General features: G+C 37.8%; 1 protein-coding gene and 1 non-coding gene across 2 annotated transcripts in view; one reads left to right on the top strand and one right to left on the bottom strand.

Annotated features, from left to right (window-relative positions):
• Pde4d (phosphodiesterase 4D) overlaps window positions 1-21,869 on the bottom strand; it is a 1,264,694-nt gene that overhangs the window by 880,643 nt on the left and 362,182 nt on the right. The window lies entirely within an intron of this gene.
• LOC113834204 lies at window positions 4,801-4,907 on the top strand. Its single transcript, XR_003482581.1, has one exon. It is a non-coding gene; the product is annotated as a U6 spliceosomal RNA (small nuclear RNA).

Here is a 21,869-nt window from a genome sequence, read left to right as displayed (position 1 = left end):
GTGTGTGTATATACACACACACACACACACACACACACATATGTGTGTATGTGTGTGTGTGTGTACCACAAGTGGGCCTGGTGCCCATGGATGTCAGAAGAGAGCATTGGATTCTCTGGAACTGTAGTTACAGATAGTTGTGAGTCACCATGTGTGTTCTGGGAATCAAACCTGGTCCTCTGCGAGAATAATAAGTGTTATTAAGCACAAAGTCACCTGTTCAGTCCCTAAGCATATATTAAAACATTTTCATTAGGACCTGGTAGCTTGTTTTTCTCCCCTAGAGTCTAAGAAAAGAATAGAGGACCAATACAAGTTAATTCAACTGGTCCAATTTTATCCACCAAAACAATACATTTCAATATAGAGAGCTGAAAAGGGGTCTAAAAGAATGCATTCTAAAAGTTAATTTTGCATTTCTAAATGTTTATTTTGCTTTTCTAAATGTTTATAAAAGCAACACAACATTTGCATATCTTCAGATAATTCAGAAATTAAAACAAATGTGACACTGAATAATATTTCTTTCCCTAAAAACAATAGTACCCATGACTAAATTAGCATCTGAAAACCATTTTTGAGATAATGGGGGCATAAGTAAAATAAGGATAGGACTGCAGTAGCCAATCAATCAATCAATCAATCAATCAATCAATCAATCAGTACACAAAATGCTCTTCAATTTTTTTCCCTCAAAAGAATTTGAAGAATAACTTCCTTAGTTCCAGTTTTCCTTTTGAATGCATTGTTATATGAAGTGCTGTCTCCCTTATGGAAGAGAGTTTTACTTCTCTGTATATAGATTGTTTATACTGCACTTAAAGCATCAACAATGTGTCAATGTGAATGTGTATGTGTGCTTGTTCACTAGAAAAAGTTTCAACTTTACAGAATGTAAATTTTCTACCTGAAATATTCTCTAGGCCCTCCAGTGAGCATCTTTCCTATGAGTGCAAGTCTATGAGATGACCTAAATGCTGCTGATGCACAGAAGGGAAATATCATGGCCCTTTACATATATTTCACTGAGTTTGTGATATATTTTTAAGAAAACTAATATTATAATTGAATATTCAAGTTTACCAGAAAAGAAAATAGATTAATGAACATCAGGTTGCTGTCTTTAAATGTTACAAAGCATATTCTACTTCTTGCCCAGTGAGATTTTTTTTCAAGATATTATGATGCTACATTTGGTTATGAATATTTATGAATAAACTGTTGCCTTAAGCATGCTTTCAAGCTCTATGTTTATTGTCTAATTAAGTAACTAAATGGTAAAAGAGTACAGAATAACAAACAAATAATGATGTTTTATCAATACTGTCTGATTTTCTCAATGGAGAGCCTGGATAGTATTCTTGATTTACAGAGATTATGTAGGAAACAGGCAATTTAGATAATGCTTTTTATAAAATGTGAATTTACAAAAGGAAATTAGAGCCATTGGCATTTCACAAAAATTTTTACATGGAAATATAAACCTTTAGAGATAGTTCCTGGCCTCTTCTCGCCCCTGATTTTCATTTTGCTTCATATATATATATATCTTACCTCTGCCTCCTGAGTTCTGGGATTAAAGGTATGTGCCACCAACGCCCGGCTATCAGTAATATTTTAAGTTCAAATCATAGAAACAAGCTTTTAAAAGTACAAGATTATGTTTAGAACAAATTTCATATTAAAACTTTATACTGGCATTTTTAAGTAGAATTTTTGTTTACATGTGTTTTTCATACCTGCATATATTCTTAGGCAAAGGGGAAAGATTTTGAAGATGAAAATGCTACTCCTTGGCAAGAATGTGTCTTCCAAAAAGCTACATCACCCATTAAGAAAGGCATAAAAGATGCTTGCACAGAAGACAAACCAAACTACGAGTGACTCCACATGCATGAGTCTGCTGCCCATTCCCCAATCTATTATTTGCACATTTCTAGTCGCATGTATGGTATTATTTTAAGAAATCCAAAATATATAAACACTATAAGAGATAATGTTTTTATCCTTTGCTTTTGTATGCATATGGAGAAAAGAAAGTGAATCATCTTCAGGATGAGTCACAGTACTCTACATAGTCAGCATCTGCCATGCTGTAGGTCCTCAGTGTGTTTACTCAGCAAATGTAAAGAAGTGCTAAAGAAGAGGTGCTGGGGATACAGCAGTGAGCATCATGGGAAGCTATGGCTTCTGTAGTGTGCTGAACTGACAACCACATTGAATAAGAATGAACCTCTATTTGTAGCTAGGGTCTTGGAAAATGGGATTAAGGTAAGGATCCTTAGATGAGATCATCTTGAGTTAGACTGATCCCAAACACAATGATCTATGTCTTCCTTAAGTATGCCTTTTAAAGAGCAGAACAGGAAAAGATGCCGTCATGGACAGAGGAGAGCCATGTGAGGACAAATGCAGAGACAGGAGTTATGAAGCCACATACCACCGGATGCCAGCAGTCGTCAGGAGTCTCCAGAAGCCCAGGAGAGGCTTATAGCCAATTATCCCTCACAGTCTCATGAAGGAACCAGGTTGACTGACACTTTGGTTTTGAAGTTCTGGCCTTCCAAATTCAGAGTTGTATTCATTTGTACATCCTATCTCTGCGAAACTAGGATACTGACATGGAAAGAAAGAAAGGAACAAAAGAAACAATATTTGATGTAATGTGTGAAATTAAAATAAGTGCAACAGGAATGAGGAATACAATAAAGGCATTTGTTGTAGTATGTATGTGTGTGTACATCTATGGGAGGAGCCGGATAAAAGGGAGAGGAACTGAGGAGATTTGGGTCTAAGTTGCCAGACTATGCTTGTATAAGCATCTTTAGAGCCTCTGAGATGATGTTTTGGCAATGTGCTCACTCTGTCATATGTTTTTGAAAATGTGAAAGTCTAAAACAAATAGCATTCCAATACTTCATAATGGAATTGGACAGATGTTTTGAATCCTTCAGTAATACAGGTGAGAAGTTACTGAACTCAGGGCAGATGTGCCTGAAAGACACTTCTATTATCATTACATTCCTTCATTAAAGAAATAGAAAAACAAATCACTAAGATAAAATCCTGAATCTTATTATTGGAATATGAAAATTCCAATAAAGCTGAATAATTAAATCAATAGAAATAGTCACATACCAAGAAGACAATTGTAGCTATTTTTTTTTTCAGATAATCTCAAAGGGGGTAATTCATTGGGAAAAAGAGATATGTTTTAAGAAGTGGTAAATTGGCTCTCAGATAGTTTGACAATTGAATTAATCAAGAGAGAATGAATCAAATTAACACAATGAAGAAAGTTTAATTTTTTTCCTGATTTGACATAGCGTATTGACACTAATGAAGATGATCTAAAATCTATGTTATGACACACAGCAAGGACCTCTATGACAAAGCATTTACAGAATAAAAAGATACATAATGCTAATTAGTAGCCCTACACACACACCCTGAAAATGCTCTGAAATCATCTAGTTCATAATGCAATATATGCTACAAGATTTCTCAAAGCACCCTTGAAAAAAAGCTTGTATTTTCTTTTAAATGTGTTCATACAAGACACAAGAATTTCCACATCATTTGAAGAGTCCATCAAAAAACACATAGCTGAAATCTGGGGTTAAAGTTTTAGAATTATGTTCTACAGCTAATAAAAAAAACAGTTAAAATATTCTGTGATGTTTATAATATATGTCATATCCTACTTTAAAATGTGTGCTCACTTCTTTTCTCACTATAAACGTTCATTTGAAACCTGTTTTTTTCCTATTAATGATTTTTCACTTTGCATTTCACAAGGACAATGAAGTTAAGCTCATCTCAGCCCCAAATTTCAGCCACTGTCTTTCTACAACCTTGAATGCTCTCTGCAGAAGAGACTTAAAGAATAGAAAGATGCTGGGAGTTGGTTGTGCACGCCTTTAATCCCAGCACTCAGGAGGCAATGGCAGGCAGATCTCTGTGAGTACAAGGCCAGCCTGGTCTATAGAGAGACTGTACCAGGATAGGCTCCAAAGCTACACAGAGAAACCCTGTTTTGAAAAAAAACAAAACAAACAAAAAAACAGAGAGAGGAATATGTGTACACCCTTCCTTTGTAGATCTACTGTTCAGACGCTATAGAAAGGGACATAAACCATCACCCTTCTCAACTGGAGGTACAGTACTTGCTTAACAAGAGGGTGGAAGAGCCTGGTTTAGAGGCTTCTGGCAGCATGTTCCACTCCTATCTCTTCTTTGCATAAGGCGTCAGAGATCTTCTAATACTTCAACTTAGTTCCCAAGATGATGCTATCATACTTGGATAAAAGCCTCAGAGGAACGGGAGTTACATCTAATTTCCTCCTTTCAAGAAATATTCCAATTTCCTAATGCTTCACTCCTTAGATTTAAAGATTCTGACCAATGCATTCAAATGTGACTGAAGAACCACTCTTTTCACATTTGTAGGGACTCGCCCACGCTCCCCACACTCCCACTCCTGCCTGCTCTCCCGGCACTCCATCAAAGGTAACTTTTACTAGAACACAATGGCATTGAGCCATACCCAAAGCAGTAAAACAACAGAACAGAGAAACCAGCTGGCTTCCAATGCACAGATTCTCTATCCTAATTTAACCTCAGATTTGAGAAAACAAGTCCTTTCCTCAGTACAACAAATGCAATTGTGAATATCCCTACCAAACTTTCTGTTTGGATTTTCATTAGTAAAGTATACTCCATGCTACATAAAACCTACTTTACTGTAGGTTTTCTGTTAAAATGTATCATCCTACTGCCAAGATTAAGAAACACAGTTTTGTGCTCACTTCGGCAGTACATATACTAAAATTGGAACGATACAGAGAAGATTAGCATGGCCCCTGTGCAGGGATGACACACAAATTCGTGAAGCGTTCCATATTTTTAATTGGTACAGGAGACTGCTTCCTGAACATAACAGCAGTAGCACAGACACTGAGATCAACAATTATAAATGGGACCTCCTGAAACTGAGAAGCTTCTGTAAGGCAAAGGACACAGTAAGACAAAATGGCAGCCCACAGACTGGGAAAAGATATTCACCAACCCCACATCTGACAGAGGGCTGATCTCCAAAATATACAAAGAACTCAAGAAGCTATATCCAAAACACCAAACAATCGAATTAAAAAGTTGGGTACAGAACTAAATAGACAATTCTCAATAGAGAAATCTAAAATGGCTGAAAGACACATAAGAAAGTGCTCAACATCCTTAGCCATCAGGGAAATGCAAATCAAAACAACTCTGAGATACCATCTTACTCCTGTCAGAATGGCTAAAATCAAAAACACCAATGACAATTTATGCTGGAGAGGATGTGGAGAAAGGGGAACACTTCTCCACTGCTGGTGGGAGTGCCAACTTGTACAGCCACTTTGGAAATCAGTATGGCGACTCCTCAAGAAAATGGGAATGAGTCTACCACAAGATCCAGCAATTCCACTCCTAGGCATATACCCAAAAGAAGCACATTCATACAACAAAGACATCTGTTCAACCATGTTCATAGCAGCATTATTTGTAATAGCCAGAAACTGGAAGCAGCCTAGATGCCCCTCAACCGAAGAATGAATAGAGAAAATGTGGTACATTTACACAATGGAGTACTACTCAGCAGAAAAAACCAATGGAATCTTGAAATTTGCAGGAAAATGGATGGAACTGGAAGAAACTATTCTGAGCAAGGTAACCCAATCACAAAAAGACAAACATGATATGTACTCACTCATACGTGGATTTTAAACAGAGTAAGGGATTACCAGCCTACAATCCACATTGGCAGAGAAACTAGTAAACAAGGAGGACCCTAAAAGACACAAAGTTTGTCTCCTGGAGAAGGGGAAAGAAAGGGTCAATATCCCCTGAGCAAATTGAGATCATGGGAAGAGGGGAAGAGGAGCTACGAAAATGAGAAGGGAAGAAGAGGAAAGATGCAGAGAGCATGAAGGAGCAGAAAGGTTGAGTCAGGGGAAGAATAGAGAAAAGGATACATGATAGGTAGGGTTTTAGTTGGGGGGGTGGGAAGGAGAAGGGAACTGGGATTGTCATGTAATTCAATCGTGTTTGTAACTCAAATAAAAAAAAAAAACAGAAAGAAAAAAAGAAACACAGCTTTATCCAGAATGGTGTATTTTATTCTGTGCACTGTTTTTGCTTTTAAATGTTGAACACCTCTAAGATGGCAAACTTACCATACTGATTAACAGGACTGACCTCTGGGGATCAGTTCTTAATCTTTTATTTATATAACCATTTTTAAAAATCTATTTAGTTTTATGTGCTTTGTCTGCATTCATGCTTGTGGATCATATGCAAGCCTGGTGCCCACAGAGGTCAGGAGAGGGAGGTCAATAGGGGGTGCCATGTGCTTTGGAACTGGAGTTACAGATGGTTGTGAACTGCCATGTGGGTGCTGGGAACTGAACTTTTGTTGTTTGCAAAAGTAAGAAGTCTTCTTAACCACAGGGCAATCCTTCCAGTCCCACCAAAGCTATTTCTTAACTCTTTTGCAGAATCTATAACGTTATACATATTCAGCAATATGAGCAGTAAAAGCATATTTTAGATTCCCTATACTAGTAAAATATATAAAGAGGATTTACAAGACCAAAAAAACATATTCTATATACATTTAGAAGATGTGTCAAATAAAAGATATAATCAATTCCATGGAAGAAGCTTCTAAATTTCTTTATGATAAGCCTAGGACAGGACCCTTAGACATTCCATTTTTAGCATTTAAATCAATAATGAACATGTTAAGTTATGATCCAATCTCTCCTTGAGATTTTGACCTTGACTTATTCTATGATGAAAGCAAAAGTTTGAAACCCATACTTTTAAAGTAAATTAGTATATCCAATTTAAGTATTTCAAAATAAACTCCCGAGTAGCTAGCATGTATTTACAAGTAGAGGGATGTAATGGAGAGTGCTCCTTCCTACACCACAAGGCTTTTGTTGATCTTAATTCTTTGCTCCAGCCAGTTTTGGAATTTGGCTCTTTATATCACCTGTGCTCTGATTCATTATTCAGTATCTTAAATGCTGAATCTTAGTTCTATCTCTTATGTGTGCAAGATTGGGTCTGCCATTGAGAAGATTGCATAGGGTCCTATCCTCTGTTCTAAATTATTGGCGAATTATTCCTCTTCTGGGGAAGGCAGGGGCATTGGCATTAAATGAACAGTCACTGGGAAGTTCACCTTGCTCAAATGGACAGTTTAAACCCATGGTCACACAAAGGCAGCTGGCCCTAGTTACATTCAGTTACATTCATTTACCAAGTAAAGCAGAAATACATGAATATGAGCGAGTAGGGGAGAGGACATATGACAGGGTTGAGAGAGAAATAAGGGAAGACAAGGAGTGAAAGTAATAATAATACACTATATACATATATGAAATTATCAAAGACAAGTTTCATAAAAGTTACAGTAATAACAATAACAAAGTGTCTTGACTTGAAAATGTCATGATTTTCATCTCTACTTGTCTTCCAAGCCAAATATACAGCCTATCCTATGATTCTCCCACAGAAACTGGGCTAGAATTTTCCCCATTCAGAGGGATTATTAGAAAAGTAAATTCCAGAAGCAAAATTATGCAGATCCTTGTAATGCCTTTTTAGATGTGTTCACTAAAACTCACAATGTAAATTTTATAGTTAATATATTTCTCAGGTGTACAGGCCTTTGTCAGTCAAAGTAATCTTTTGTTTGTGCTTACAATAATGCTGCCATGGGAATAATTTAAGTGCAAATTAGGAGCCATCCAGAACTTTGTTTTGCTAATGTAATATTAGACTACTCAGTCTTTTTTTTTTTTTTTTTTCAGGATTAAAGACATGGTGAGAATTGGCTTAGATCTTTCAACTGGTGAAAATTTTGTTTTGAAAATATCCTATGATTTTGTTTCCCTACCAGTAAACAGACCTTAAAGCAATTCTATATGGTTATTTTTCTAAAACTAATTTCTACATTGCTAAAACAACAAACAGTGGTAATATAACCACAGATCTTGGTGCTATGTTATGCAGCATACCGTTCTGATTCAAGAAATTTTAGTCTATAGTGCAAACTGATGACAGTGATAGCCAAATTTCCATGACCCCTGTGAAGGCAGATTTTCTTTTTATGGTGTTTAATATAGCTCTACAAAACTATTTTGTATTTTTAACTCTTTCAACCCAGTATGTCAAAGACTTGTGATCCTTGCAGTATAATTTCCTAATTGTTAAGCCAGACTCTAGGTTTACGGTTTATTTGTTTCTCTTTTTGGGGGGAGGCGGTCAGATTCTGGAAGATTTTACTAGTTTTTTTGTTTATTGTTTTCATCACAACCAGTGTTTCCCCTCCTTCTCTCCTCCCAGCCTCCCATGGTTATCATCAAGTCATGGAATATCAGGCTTCATGAGGCCTTTCTGGGATGAACTAGAAACATAAAGCGATGGTAACTCCCAGGAATCTATGAAGGTGACCGTAGCTAAGACTCCCAGCAATAGAGGATAAGAACCAAGCATCTCCTGTAGCCATGCAAGGCTTGTAGTGTGGAAGGACTGGGACACCAACCCAGCCACAACTCTTCCACCTACAATTTGTCCTGCCTACAAGTTGAGCTGGGGTAAAGATAGCACAGAAACTGTGGTAGTGACCAACTAACGATGGGCCCAGTTGGAAACCCATACCCTGAGAGAGAGCTCACCCCTGAGGGACAGGACCCAGTGGCAGGATATCACAGAGACCCAGGTTAGAACCAAACACAACTGTTTGATGGATCCTTAAAGAAAATTGACCTTGAGAATGTCCCTCCATCTTATTAAATGGATTCTGATTACAGTTCCTCTCCATCTGCTCCTTCGAATTCTTCCAAACCCTGCCTCCCATCTGGACCTGGAGAAATTTTTGTCTGAATCTCAAATATCTCAGGAACTCCAGTTTCTCTGTGGCTTTGAAGGCTGTCCTGGAACTAGTTCTTGTAGACCAGTCTGCTCTCGAACTCACAGAGATCCACCTGCTCTGTCTCCCAGGTGCTGGGATTAAAGGTATGTGCCACCACTGCCTGGCTCAAATGAGTATTTTTAAATGTTGATTTATGGTATATATATATTTTTTCACTGTGATGAAATTATTTAACCTCTCCATGTTTCAATTTTTTCTGTGTTTCAGTTTTCATACCTTTGAAATGAAAATAGTAATCCATACTTAAGGCTGCCCAATGTTTAACACAAGGTACATGCTAATACATTCTTTTTCACTTGTCAACTTTTACAAGATATGGAGATGAAAAACAATTAGGACTATTACCGTGTTTTTGTGGTTTGGGGAATTTATACACACATACACATACATGCAGGCACCATGTCTTACTATATAGTTTTCTCAACTCCTATACTGCTGCCAAATTTGCTTCTTGACTATCATTTCACATTTTTGTTTAACCAATCATCATATCTGTTGAAATTTTATGAAATAATACTACACATGCAGCTAGCATTGTGAGGAATTTTAGAATCCATGTCCATCTGTATCCATCTCTTCTCATCATACTAACACTATTCCTGGGGCAAATCACTAACCACTTTATAATGAAAGACCCGCGTAGAGGTACTTTCGTAGAAGGAGACCCGCACCCAGGAATCAGCGAGTCCACGAACTTGGATGCAAAAAGCAAGAGGCTTTATTAGTGGCACGGGTACCCGGGAACTTAGCTTCTGTTAGGCCAAGCCCCGAGTAGTCAGGCGAAACGGCCTTTATCTTCTGCCGCGTCCAGATGGCTGACCTTGGGACAGAGCGATCCCCGTCAAGCGGGGCCGTGGGGGGGGGGCGGGGCGGCAGCCAGTCATGGGCTGCTGGCTGATTCCGGCTCGCGTTCTGGGCCCGGCAGGGGTCGGGGAGTGCAGGGGAGGATGCATTCCCCACGCGCTCCACCAGCTGCCCACCGGAGGAGGAGGCAAACTTAAAAGAAAAAGCTAAGGGGCAGGAGGGGGTCTTTCAATAATGCAGGGCCCTCTTAGATACATTCTATTTTTACTAGAAAAAAAATTCCCACAAAGAACAGGTGGTCTATTAACAGAGAAGATGGCATAAGAACACTAATTCTGAAGCATGGGATTAAAACTGAAGTTTGAAAGCTGAAGGTAGAATAGAGACAGGATGTGTTTAGGTAGGAGGAGGGTTTGGGGGGCAAGACTGACCACCAAGCTTCTCAAACTGATACTTTGACAAATCTATATTTTCTCAACTTTTCTGGTATGTTGTCAGGGCCCATAAAGATGGCTCTGCTTCATCTTGGCTCAAGGTCAGAGAGTTAAAAACTGTCCTTAGTAAGTCAAAAGGCTTAAAGGTCTAAGGCTTGGCTACTGTAGGATGTTTTGACATTGGTAGGTGGATGTCTTATCTAAATAACAACAGACTGGGGCTGAGGTGTGTTTACTGTTGATGCACAAGGCCTGATAAGGGGAAATTGAGTCTAAGGTCTGATTACCAATGCTTGGAGGATTAAGAGAAGAAAGTTTGTTTTTTCCTTATACATGATAAAGAAGTCTTTTGTCATGTCCCTCTTTGGTTGGGGTACTTAAGAATGTTGAAGAATAAATTTGGGGTATTCAGTATTCACTGGATTGCCCTCTCGCCTCTATCTTATGTTTCTTGTCTTTTTCTTAGCATCTTTACCTGACATTTCTCAATCCACACTCCCCCTCTCAGGTATGAACCAGGCAAGTTGGCTGGATCTGACTGAAGCTACACAAACACAAGCTGCAACAGTATGCTCTGTCTCTGAAATAATTATTCATAAGAACTTCATACCTGTGCATATATTCTCTCTACTTTCCTCCTTCTCTCCTCTCTGTCTGTCTCTGTTTCTCTCTTTCTCACTCTTACACTACAACAAAGAAAAAATGACTTTTAGAGGACAAGAACATCTGTGCCAGAAGTTTACTGGACAGCTTTATTTTATTTTTTTGCTTTTGCCTTGTGATTGCCTTCAAAATATTTATATCAGAAACAACTGATAAATGCAAGGCACTAAAAGCAGTTAGATAAAGAACTGCTCTAATGTTAAGAAGAATGCCTCTCTCAGTAGACTACTGGGGATCAGTGTAATTCTCTTTCAGTGAAGGAGGGAAGAAGATAGAGGGAGAAGAGTGGGAAAGAGAGACAGAAGGAGGGAGGGAGTTCACACTGAGACAGAGAAGTTTAAAAAGTACTTATAAAGAATATTCTCCAGAGGGAAAGGCATTCAGTTTTTAATTTCATGCTCTTAATTAATTGCAATGCAAACCACTCTCATTAGGAGTCCATTTTAAGCCTGCCAGCTTCAACAGTCAAAGGGGAATAATTACATGGAAGCTCTATCTTTATCTCTGTATTGAGAGCTTTGTTAAGTTTGCCTGGGTCATCTCAAGAGACTCTTCCCTCTGCTACCTTTATTCTGTTACATATATGCAAGTATAATATATAAATATAATATTATGTATAAGTATATGTACTTATATATTTTAAATATGTTTTAACACATTTATATAAATATTATACATGCACATACATATGTATACACACACAGACACACACACACATATATATATTTACAAAGCATCGAAATGAAACTCAATTCTTCCTTTGCTTTTTCCAACAAACTTTACTACTGACAGGACAATTAAATTCTAGAAAACCCTGAGCACTTCCAACATCCTGACTTCTATACTTGATACATTTTTATAATAAATCAAAGGACTATCTGCTTATAAGGCTTTTGAATAACAAACAACAGAAGTCAACACCTTAGCATGAACAATAGAAATTTACCAAATGCATAAGAATAGTATTGAAAATGGACAGGAAGCTTGAAGAGTCAGACTTGGCAGGATGAAGCAAGGCTAACAAGCAGTCAGGGAATTAATAGTTTATAATTCAACCAGAATTCTATTGGTCAACATCATGGTGCATACTGGCTCTAGCCACACCATTAGGAACACAAATACACTGCCATGATCTTTCTCAGTCAGTAGAGTTGCATACTATGTTGTGGGTCGGCATGACCACACAGAGGTGCAGAACCTCTGCCAGAAGGTAATCAGTCAACACAGATCACACGGCACTGCTAAGGAATCTCCTACCCATCCCAGAAACATAGGGCCTAAATTCTGCCATATCCCAATTATTTTCACTTAGAAAGACCTGGCTCTAGAGCTCTACAAATATGGTTTCTTTGCTTTTCTGAAAAACTACAATTTGATGTTGGTGTCTCTTGTTTTAGGGAAGCTGATACTTAGTTTTCTTTGATCAGTTGCTTTTTTTTTTTTTTTTTTCCCTGAGTGTGTTCTCTAGAAAGTTGTCAGTGGAGAAACAATTATATAAAGCAATCTGGGGAAAGTCTGATGGTCCAAGGAACTTCACCCATTGTTGCCAAATTCCATATCTGAATACATGCAAGCATACATATCACAGACTCACTTATACCTGTTCATACTTTCTTCCTAGTATCTCACTCAACGTCTATCATATATCAGGGCTTAGCAGATACTTAGATTAGTAAAACAGCTAGTAAAACTTCACTATAATCTTGTTGATGGAATAAATTATTTCAGGAAATTATGGTTTTCATGTTGCTTTCCAATACTTAAGAATGTGCAGGCAAGTTGTAATACTATAACTTTAACATGAAAGTTTAATTTAATATGAAACATATTTGTGTGTTTTGCTTTTTCCCAAATGGGTTCTAAAGACATCCATTGTTATCATAGTCATCATCTTCATGACTACATAATGGTCCATGAATGTGAATTTTCACTAACATCCATTTACTGCTTGTCAACAGGAAAGGGTATTTTTTGATATGTGGGAACTTTTATAGAAACAATTAGCTTACAATTATCAGCCCTCATCTCAGTTTCTACAAAAGTTTGGCTGTGTCAGGTGGTGGTAGCACACACCTTTAATCCCAGCACTCAGGAGGCAGAGGCAGGCAGATCTTGGTGAGTTCAAGACTAGCCTGGTCTACAAGAACTAGCTCCAGGACAGCCTCCAAAGCCACAGAGAAACCCTACCTCGAACCCCACCCTTCCAAAAAAAAAAAAGAAGAAGAGGGAAAGTTAAGGGGAAATACTGTGATTATCATGTCAAAAAATAAACAAATACTTCGTAGAAAAGTACATTGGAGACCCGAGTACCTCCTGACTACTTGTAGTGGCCTGAGTGATGAATGTCCTCCATAGTCTCAGGTGTTTGAACACTTAGTTCCCAGGAGGTGGTGCTGTTTGGGAAGTTTAAGAGGTGTGGCCTTGTTGGAGGCAGACTTTGAGAGTTTAAAGACTCATACCATTTCTAGTCTGGTCTCTCAGCTTCATGTGTGCTGTTAGAAGATGTGTGCTCATCTGCCTCCTGCCTGTTGCAGTTCTTCCATACTATGGTGTTGAGGGGCTCTTATCTTTCTGCAACCATAAGCCAAAATAAGTTCTTCTATAAAAAATTGACCTTGGGCTACTTTATGTTAAATTCTGAAAATAATATGTATGTATTGTTTTATCAATGTGACTGTAATGACCCAATATTTTGAAGAATACTTTACATAAATAGAATTATCCACTGAGAATACAATTTCACTCTTGATTTTACTGCCAAATGGTAAACTGGAATAGTGCTCACATCTCAGAAATAGTGTTTGAGAATAGAAAAGAAAGCCACAGTGTTTAAGTCAGCCATCATTTCTAAGGAAAAAAAATTGGAATTGAAAACCCAAATGCTACCTCAGAATATTTAAATGATTACCTTAACTAGTAAAATAATTAGAGTTAGATATAAAATATTTAAAATACATTATAATCCAACTGGACATAAAAATGAATACCCATCTTTAAGGAAGAAAAAATAAAACTTCTTTGCTATATTCTATTCTAATAAACCTAGGAAACAGTTTAATAATGAAGAAATTGTCAATGTATTCAAATACCAGAGATGTCATTGATTGTAATGATGCTTAAATCTCAAGAACTCCAGAGAACCATAGTGGAACTTTCAGAGATATTTATAAGCTATGGTCAACCTGTCTCACTGAGTGAGCATCTCTGTGTTAGAAGACAGCTAGGTGATGCTCTCAAATGTTGGGGAATTTAGATCCTATTATCACCTGTCAGTGAAACACCTGAGATAGGGGTTTCTTTCTCTCTGTGGGTATTTTTTCAACATCTCACCCTATTGTTGCTCTGTCATTCCTCTCCCCTATTTAAATTCTACTCTAAATGTTCTCATGTTTAGTGAAGTCCTGCTGAATTTTTTTTCTCCCCATAGTGAACAGACTATATTTACAGCCTTTCTATTGAGGGGTCAGCTCACATCCTAATTTCTTCTCTAACCAGGTGTCTGCTGAGGATGCTACTTCTCTGTGACACACTGAGGGAAGTGTTCCAAACTGAGCATCTGTGGGTGTACTTCTGATTATCCATATGTATACCCTGACAATTACTTCCCCACCATCTTGATTAAAACTTTCTTTTGACATCTATGCTAACTGGCTTAGTCTCCCAACTGTTGACACCTCCCTTACCACTGCCTACCTTCTTAGCCCTTGATCCCATGAGTGTATATCTGTCTGTCTTAGAGTTTTAGTTACTGTGAAGAGACACCATATATCACAGCAACTTTTATGAAGAAAACATTTATTGATGGGTGGTGGTGGCACAGGTCTTTAATCCCAGCACTCAGAAGACAGAGGCAGACAGAACTCTGTGAGTTCGAGACCAGCCTGGTCTACAAGAGCTAGTTCCAGGAGATCCTCCAAAGCCACAGAGAAACTCTGTCTCCAAAAACAAAACAAAACAAAAAAAAAAACAAAACATTTATTTGGAGTGGCTTGCTTACACATTCAGAGGTTCAATCCATTATCATCATGACTGAAAGCATGGTGGCCTGCAGGCAGACATGGTGCTGGAGCTGAGAATGCTACATCTTTCAGGCAACATGAAGTCAACTGGCAGTTACACAAAGGGAAGCTTGAGCAACAAGAGACTTCTTAGCCTGCCCCAATAGTGACATACTGCCTCCCACAAGGCCACACCTCCTAATATGCCACTCCATTGGGTGCCATTTTCTTTCAAATTACCACACTGTCATTATCCATATGATTTCAATGTTGAGGGAGGGTCACCATCTGGCAATGAGATTTACAAATTAGTGTTTCCTGTTACTTTTCACAATGAAGGAAGTGGTTCAGTGGGCTCATTGTCAGCAAGCATTTGACTCCCAAACAACTTAGATGATTTAAACAAATCAAGTTTGCATGAGAAATGATTAGCAATTGATGCCAGATGCTAGAATGTGATAAATTCACATCCTCTACACTCTTTAATGTTTTGGAGACCATGAACTATAACATCTCAATTTATAAATAGAACTATCTCCTGCTATAAAACACTATATTACACATGTGTAGAGTAAAATATCATGGTACATCACACATCCAGGGGATACCACAGATACCAGGGGTTCTGCAAAAATGAAAATGAATCAAACTCTGAAGAAAGGACACTGGAGTTTGGTGATTACTCTATTGTTTTGTAAACTGTGAACATGGAGGATAATGTGAAACCTTCAGAGAGTCTGTGATGTGTGAAGAAAACTAGGCAGTAATCTTGTTGTTTATTTTAGATTAGAAACAAAAATTGCCACTGATTATAGAAATAAAACGCTATTTGTCAAGAAACACAGTAAGGAGAATGCACTCCATTACTCTGAGACTAATTTTTGTCTTGAAGAATCACAAATTTTAAAGCCAAAGTAGACTAGACTTAAACAAAAAGCCTATGATATCTGGTGATTATCCTAAAATTTTTAGAAAAGAACATTATGTAAATAAATTGAATTTAAATGAAACAGAGGCAAAAGAATTGAGTTTCTTTTATGTGGCTTGTATCTTCAACACTGTTAAGAATATTGCTTCTCATCTCCTTGCCATTATTCATTTTTAAAACCACATAGAGCTCAAGAATAGTATATTGCTACTGAATCTCTCACAATCACAGTTATATGTCCCCAACCAGTCTTAGGTAGCTGTGCCCAGAAGATTATAGATGTTCTATATAATGTTCAATAAGACCCTAGCAAATGAATCTCAAGACGCATGAGCATATAGTCAATATGAAGGTGCACAGTCAGAAAGGAGGTTGTGACATACAAACCTCTAGTTTCATAAGTCTTTACAACTAAAATACCTCAAATACAAAATGCCTACTGTTAATACCCATTAAAGTCAGAAGGCGCAAATATAAAAAGGCAGAGCATCTGGTCTAAGCATATTTCTGTTTTTCTTCTGTTCATCTTCTGTTTGGATTTCAATTGAGTCACAAAATGCTAAAAGTTTTGTTAATTTTAATTTTGTGTGTATTCACTCTGGTGTGCTCTTTGTACTCAAGAAGACTAGGCGACGAGTGGCTGATAAAAGATTTTTGTCCTCTAGCTGGCATCTGGAACCAGCCCCCATGTGAATGACACACAACTCAGGGAAATGAGTCTGTAAGAGCCTTGTAAAATGAACTTTATATGACTAAATAATTCTCCAGTGCAATGCACTCTTTATTTAATCCCCAAATTCTTGTTATTTTTTTTTTAAATAGGACATAGTGATATAAACGTACTCAGTGTACTCTTCCGGACAGGTAATAGGACACCAGTGTGACGAAGTGTTCATAATACTCTCCACCCACATACAGGCCTGGATATACATCCATCAAGAGCTGTGTCATCCAATCACAAGGGAACAACTTGCTCCTCAGTTCCCCTTTTATTTTATCTGATGCAGCAGCAGAGCATGACTAGAGAGATTTAGTACCACCTCCCCTTCCTCTGACTCCTGTGCAGGGAGTGCTTGTCTTGTATGTGGCAAGCTAAACTCTCATTAGCCTATCTGAGGTACATGGGCCACTCAGGAAACATAAGCCAGTTCCTGAGCTTGGGGGCCAGATAGAACTCATGATTCTTTCTGAAGAAATACTGAGAAGTTGGTGCTTACTTTCAGAGGTAAATTGGAAGGACAACCTCTACTGTCATTTCAAACATAGCTGAATTGCACTTAAATCAGAACTGCCATCTGTCAATAGAGGCTGGAAGTGTGGTGAAGACTTACTGACATGCATATAACAAGTTCCATAGTAATGGCAACTTTCTGAAACAGAAACAAAAGTTGGCCTCTCTCCCTCATCTATTAGAACATCCATCTCCCGGCCAAAGGTTATTAGCAGAAGATCTTTAAAGACAGCTTCTGCAAGAGAGTTAACAACATCCATGTCATATTTGATTTTTTCTCAATACTTCCCCAAAGAGTATAGTAATTATTTGTGTATCAAGCATCATGGTATTTCAAAAAACAAAACAATGCTGTATTTTGTGTTTGAAACTAACCCATGAATGAGAGGCTCCACTGTTATACTTTACCCTTATAAAACTAGGCACTTGCCATTCCTTCCCAATATGGAATGCTAGTGAGGGACAAAGGAGAACTCACAGCCCAGCCACCTAATCCAGATCCCTAACTCTTGACCAATTACTGCCTAACCACCCAAATTATGGTGTAATTTCATTTTCAGCATTCTTCTGTTTTTAATCTCTACTACCTACATATTCCTTTTGCCACCGTCTACCTTCTGAGGAACCAACCACCATCATCTCCTGGGGAAATTACCCTGAACTTTAGTGGCATATGTGCTAGCTGCTGTCCCCTTATTAAACAGGGTCTACTTCCTGTATTCAGAACCCTATACATAGCATCCTTTTTCTCAGTGCCATTTTCCCCCCTTTGTGATCTTCCTCCCTTTACTTTTCACCCACCTGCTGCCATTATTTCACCAGGTGTCTTATATTCTCTTTTCCCTGATATTCCATGGTAACATTTGTCTCTCGAATATAAATGCTCACACTTTTGGCGGAACAACATGTTGAAAAAACAAACAGGAAATAGAAATGCAAACTTCTGTCTATGATAAAATATTCATACCACAACACATTTATGTAATAAAACCCTTATGCCCAGACTACCTGACGGACCCTTCAAAATTACCAAGTAAAAGAAAAAAATAGAAAAATATCCAAGTGAACATTCCACAAAGAAGATATCCAAATGTTCAACAAACACCTTAAAATGTAAACAATATCACTGTTCATCAGGGAAACACAAACTAAAACCACATTAAGATACCTACTCATGAGCATAAACATACTTAAAAAGACTAAAAGCATCCAGTGGTTAAAATAAAGAACAACTGTAATTTCTGTATATTGGTAGTTATTTGGTGAAACTGTCGGAGCAGATGGAATCCTGAGTGGATTTGTATTGTTGACATAGGCAGAGCCACATCAAGAATCCCCAAACCTCAGACTTATGGGAATGACAAAGCCTTCCCCCTGTGGCTCAGAGGAATGCCAAAGCCTTCCTCTGATTCAAGTACAAGTGCTTATGAATGGTTGAAGAACTTGTTACTAGCAAGGACAACTTCCTCCTCCCGGTGACTGCAACCTCAGAGTGCTCTCCTGCAGAGACTATCCCTCCTCTTTGCACTGTACATAACAAACAAACACACTGCTGAGTTTAAGAGTTGCATAGTGGTGCCCTCCATCAGATGGAGCCTAGCCCACCTGACTCCAGCTTTTCTGTCTGTGTATCTGTCCTTTATTCAGTGTCTGTCTTTTCTCCCTTCCCAAATTGCCTCAGTCAGGTTTACAGAATGAAGCCATGCAGGACATAGCAGTGAAATATTACCTTAAAACAGAAAAGAGGAAGCTATACACATTTGACTGACATAGAAATTCCACTCTGAGGACTGTAACTGAATGGAACTAACCCACATACTTAGAAAAAGACTTGTCCAAGAATGTGCACTGAAGCTGTAGTCATGATATCACCAAGCCAGAAACAACTCAAATGTCTATTAACCAGTAAGGGGACATGGAAATACAAATTATGAGGCATTCATAGAATGAATGGCATATCTTAACAAAAATAAGAAACCAATGATATTTTCACCAACATGGACAAATTAAAAACAAAATAAATTTTAAGCAAAGAACCTGAACACAAGGAATGCTGTGATACAATCTTGTCTCTGTGAAGCCTGAGAACAGGCAACACAGTCTTTATTGATTAAAAGTTAGAAAAGAGGTACAGACTCAAGATTTACATATTTTGCTTTGTGTATTTTGTGCCTTAATAAGATTTTCAAACACTAATGTATTGTAAATTACTTAGCAAGGATGTATATAAAATTACAGCACTCCAGATTACTTCATTGCTAACTTTATAAGATTTCAAGCCATTAACTGCTGTCATTCTTACTTCAAAGACAGTCAAATATATGTCCAGGGAGTGTGAAACATCCTACCCTATGCCTAACACTAACAGATGGATGGGTTCAAGTTTCTTGGTGTGGTGAGTCTTAACAATCTTGTTTAGTTCTCAAAATAAAACACATACACAAACACAGACAGACAGACAGACAGACAGACAGACAGACAGACAGACACACACACACACACACACACACACACGTAACAGCAGCTTAGGCATGTTAGGTAATGGTTAAAGAATATATTCAAATACATTCACACTGCTTAGAAAATAGCATTCTCTAGACTCTATACAACAATTGTAATCATTAACTAACTCACATTAACTGTAGTTAATCTGCACTGAGACTACACAAAACTGGCCCTATTAACAATAGCCAAGGAAATAGGAGGGGCTTATGGAACCCTGCCCTTTACCTATGAACTATTGGCTATCTACAGATTCTGTCCTCTGTTGTTTAACCTCACTGAACCCATCAGACATCAATAGATAGTTCCAAACTAATGGTGACACAGATGTCACTAGTTCATCTGGGTGAATCACAAAACAAAATAAATAGGCATAAACAAGAGAGATATTTGTGGTGCTAGTGGACAGAGGTGGCAGGGAGGTGGTCATAGTGGTCAGTATACAAGCTGTACATGTGTGAAACTATAAAACAAAAATAACAATAATGATAATTGAAAATAAAGATCACTTCCTTGCTGGGAAAAAAAGAAAACACTTCAAAGTAGAATTATGCAAGTCGTACTAATTGAAGCCCTCTGCGTGTTAAGCATTTTCTCTGAACCAAGTGCTTCATGAAGAGATGAAGTCCTAGTGTCAACTTCATTGCAGTCTAAAGTTCCTACACAGTGTGATTCCCTTCTAGACTCACCATTGTCTGATACTTGATGGACCATATGACACTGAAGAATAACTGGCAAATAGTCAGTTCTGAAATTGCATACCTATGAGCAACACGGAACGGACTCAGTAGATTGTACTTTTATGTTTATATAGATAAATAATAATAATAACCAAAGGTAAAGAGATCATGTGTTTTAGAGGGACTTAGGCATGGGTAGAGTTGGAGAAGGGGACATAAGTGGGACCAGAATGAGGAAATGGAAGGGGAAAATTATGTAATTAGGTTTTAATTAAAATTTAGAATACTAAAATGTCTTGATGCTAAGAAAGGAAATTAAATCCAAATGGCGTGAAAGTCTCCTATCAATCAAAACACATATAATTGCTAAGGCCTCAAAGGAAGTGGACAAGAGGACATGGGGTATACACTAGTCTTCACTAATGGGTAACTCAGCTGTGATTAACTTAGTTAAAGTGACATGAATCTCTCCTTTCCCTTTTGAGGCAGTTTGGAACATATCTACTGTTCTAATCTAAATGAAATGACCTCAGAGTAACATCCCTAACTTTACCTTCTATTTTCTGCAATTTATATTCTTTAGTTTTCTGATACATGACAATTAATTCAAGATGTATTTTTGTTTCCTTAGGTCATTGTAGTCCCTTGGATAACTCCCTTGTCTCTGTTTCCTACTGACAGCCTATTTTTTTGTGTTTTCTTTTGGTAACCTTTTGTGACAAAAGGTCATCTTTGTCCCATTTTATAAAACACAAATTAATTCCTCCATCATACTAATAAATATATATACAGTAAGCACATTGCTGATACTTCATTGTCTGGTTCATCATTAAGAGAAAAACAATTTTTGAAACAAGGAAAGTTCTAGGATGCCGACACTCCAGAATCCTGAAACTCCTTGGCACTTGGGACTATTTGCTTATTTTGAACAACACATTCAAATTTAATTAAAAAAGTTTCACTCTTACCTAAGGTTTTTAATTATACACATTATCAAACAACACAGAGATAATATTAAGTACACTTCATCATTTTCCTTTAAATGCACATGAGCTCAAAATGAGAAATCACGTTTGGCCACCAAACTTTTCAGATACCAGCATTAATTGAGTTTATCAGGGACTTAAATTAGTCTATTGAAATTTAATTAGAAAGCCTTCTTCCTCAAGTGTGGAGAAAGCGAGGTAATTATTCTAAGGTATACCTTATACACAGAAAAGAGTTGATCAGGACTGACTGTTGAATTTAAAAAGGTCGATTTGAAAGAATGGCCCTGAGTGGGTATTTGAGGATTTATTTCTAGAAGGTTCTTTCTCACCATTTCCTATACAGCAGGTATGACTTCTGTGCCCAAAGTTTTTGCACAGACATTATGGTTTCTGTCTCACACCTACTTGCCTCCCAGAAGTCTGGATTGGTACATCCTATGCTCCTAGGCAGAGGATAGGGTGATTAGTCTGGAAAATCTGGATACTGAGTTCTTAGCAGGATTCCCTGGCAGAGGGTGTCCTCAGTGAAAACTTTCCAAATGTGACATTGCAACTCATGGATGGAGAAATCACAACTGTTTTACTCTACTTTGAGAGGGGAGTCTCCAGAAGTTTGGGACTGACCCTGTGCCTGCGTAACTTCTCTTTGCTGGCTTT

This window comes from Cricetulus griseus, chromosome 2, assembly GCF_003668045.3.
Source record: "Cricetulus griseus strain 17A/GY chromosome 2, alternate assembly CriGri-PICRH-1.0, whole genome shotgun sequence".
NCBI classification, from domain to species: Eukaryota; Metazoa; Chordata; class Mammalia; order Rodentia; family Cricetidae; genus Cricetulus; species Cricetulus griseus.
The sequence above is the reverse complement of the archived record's forward strand: the minus strand, read 5'-3'. Positions and strand labels throughout refer to the sequence as shown.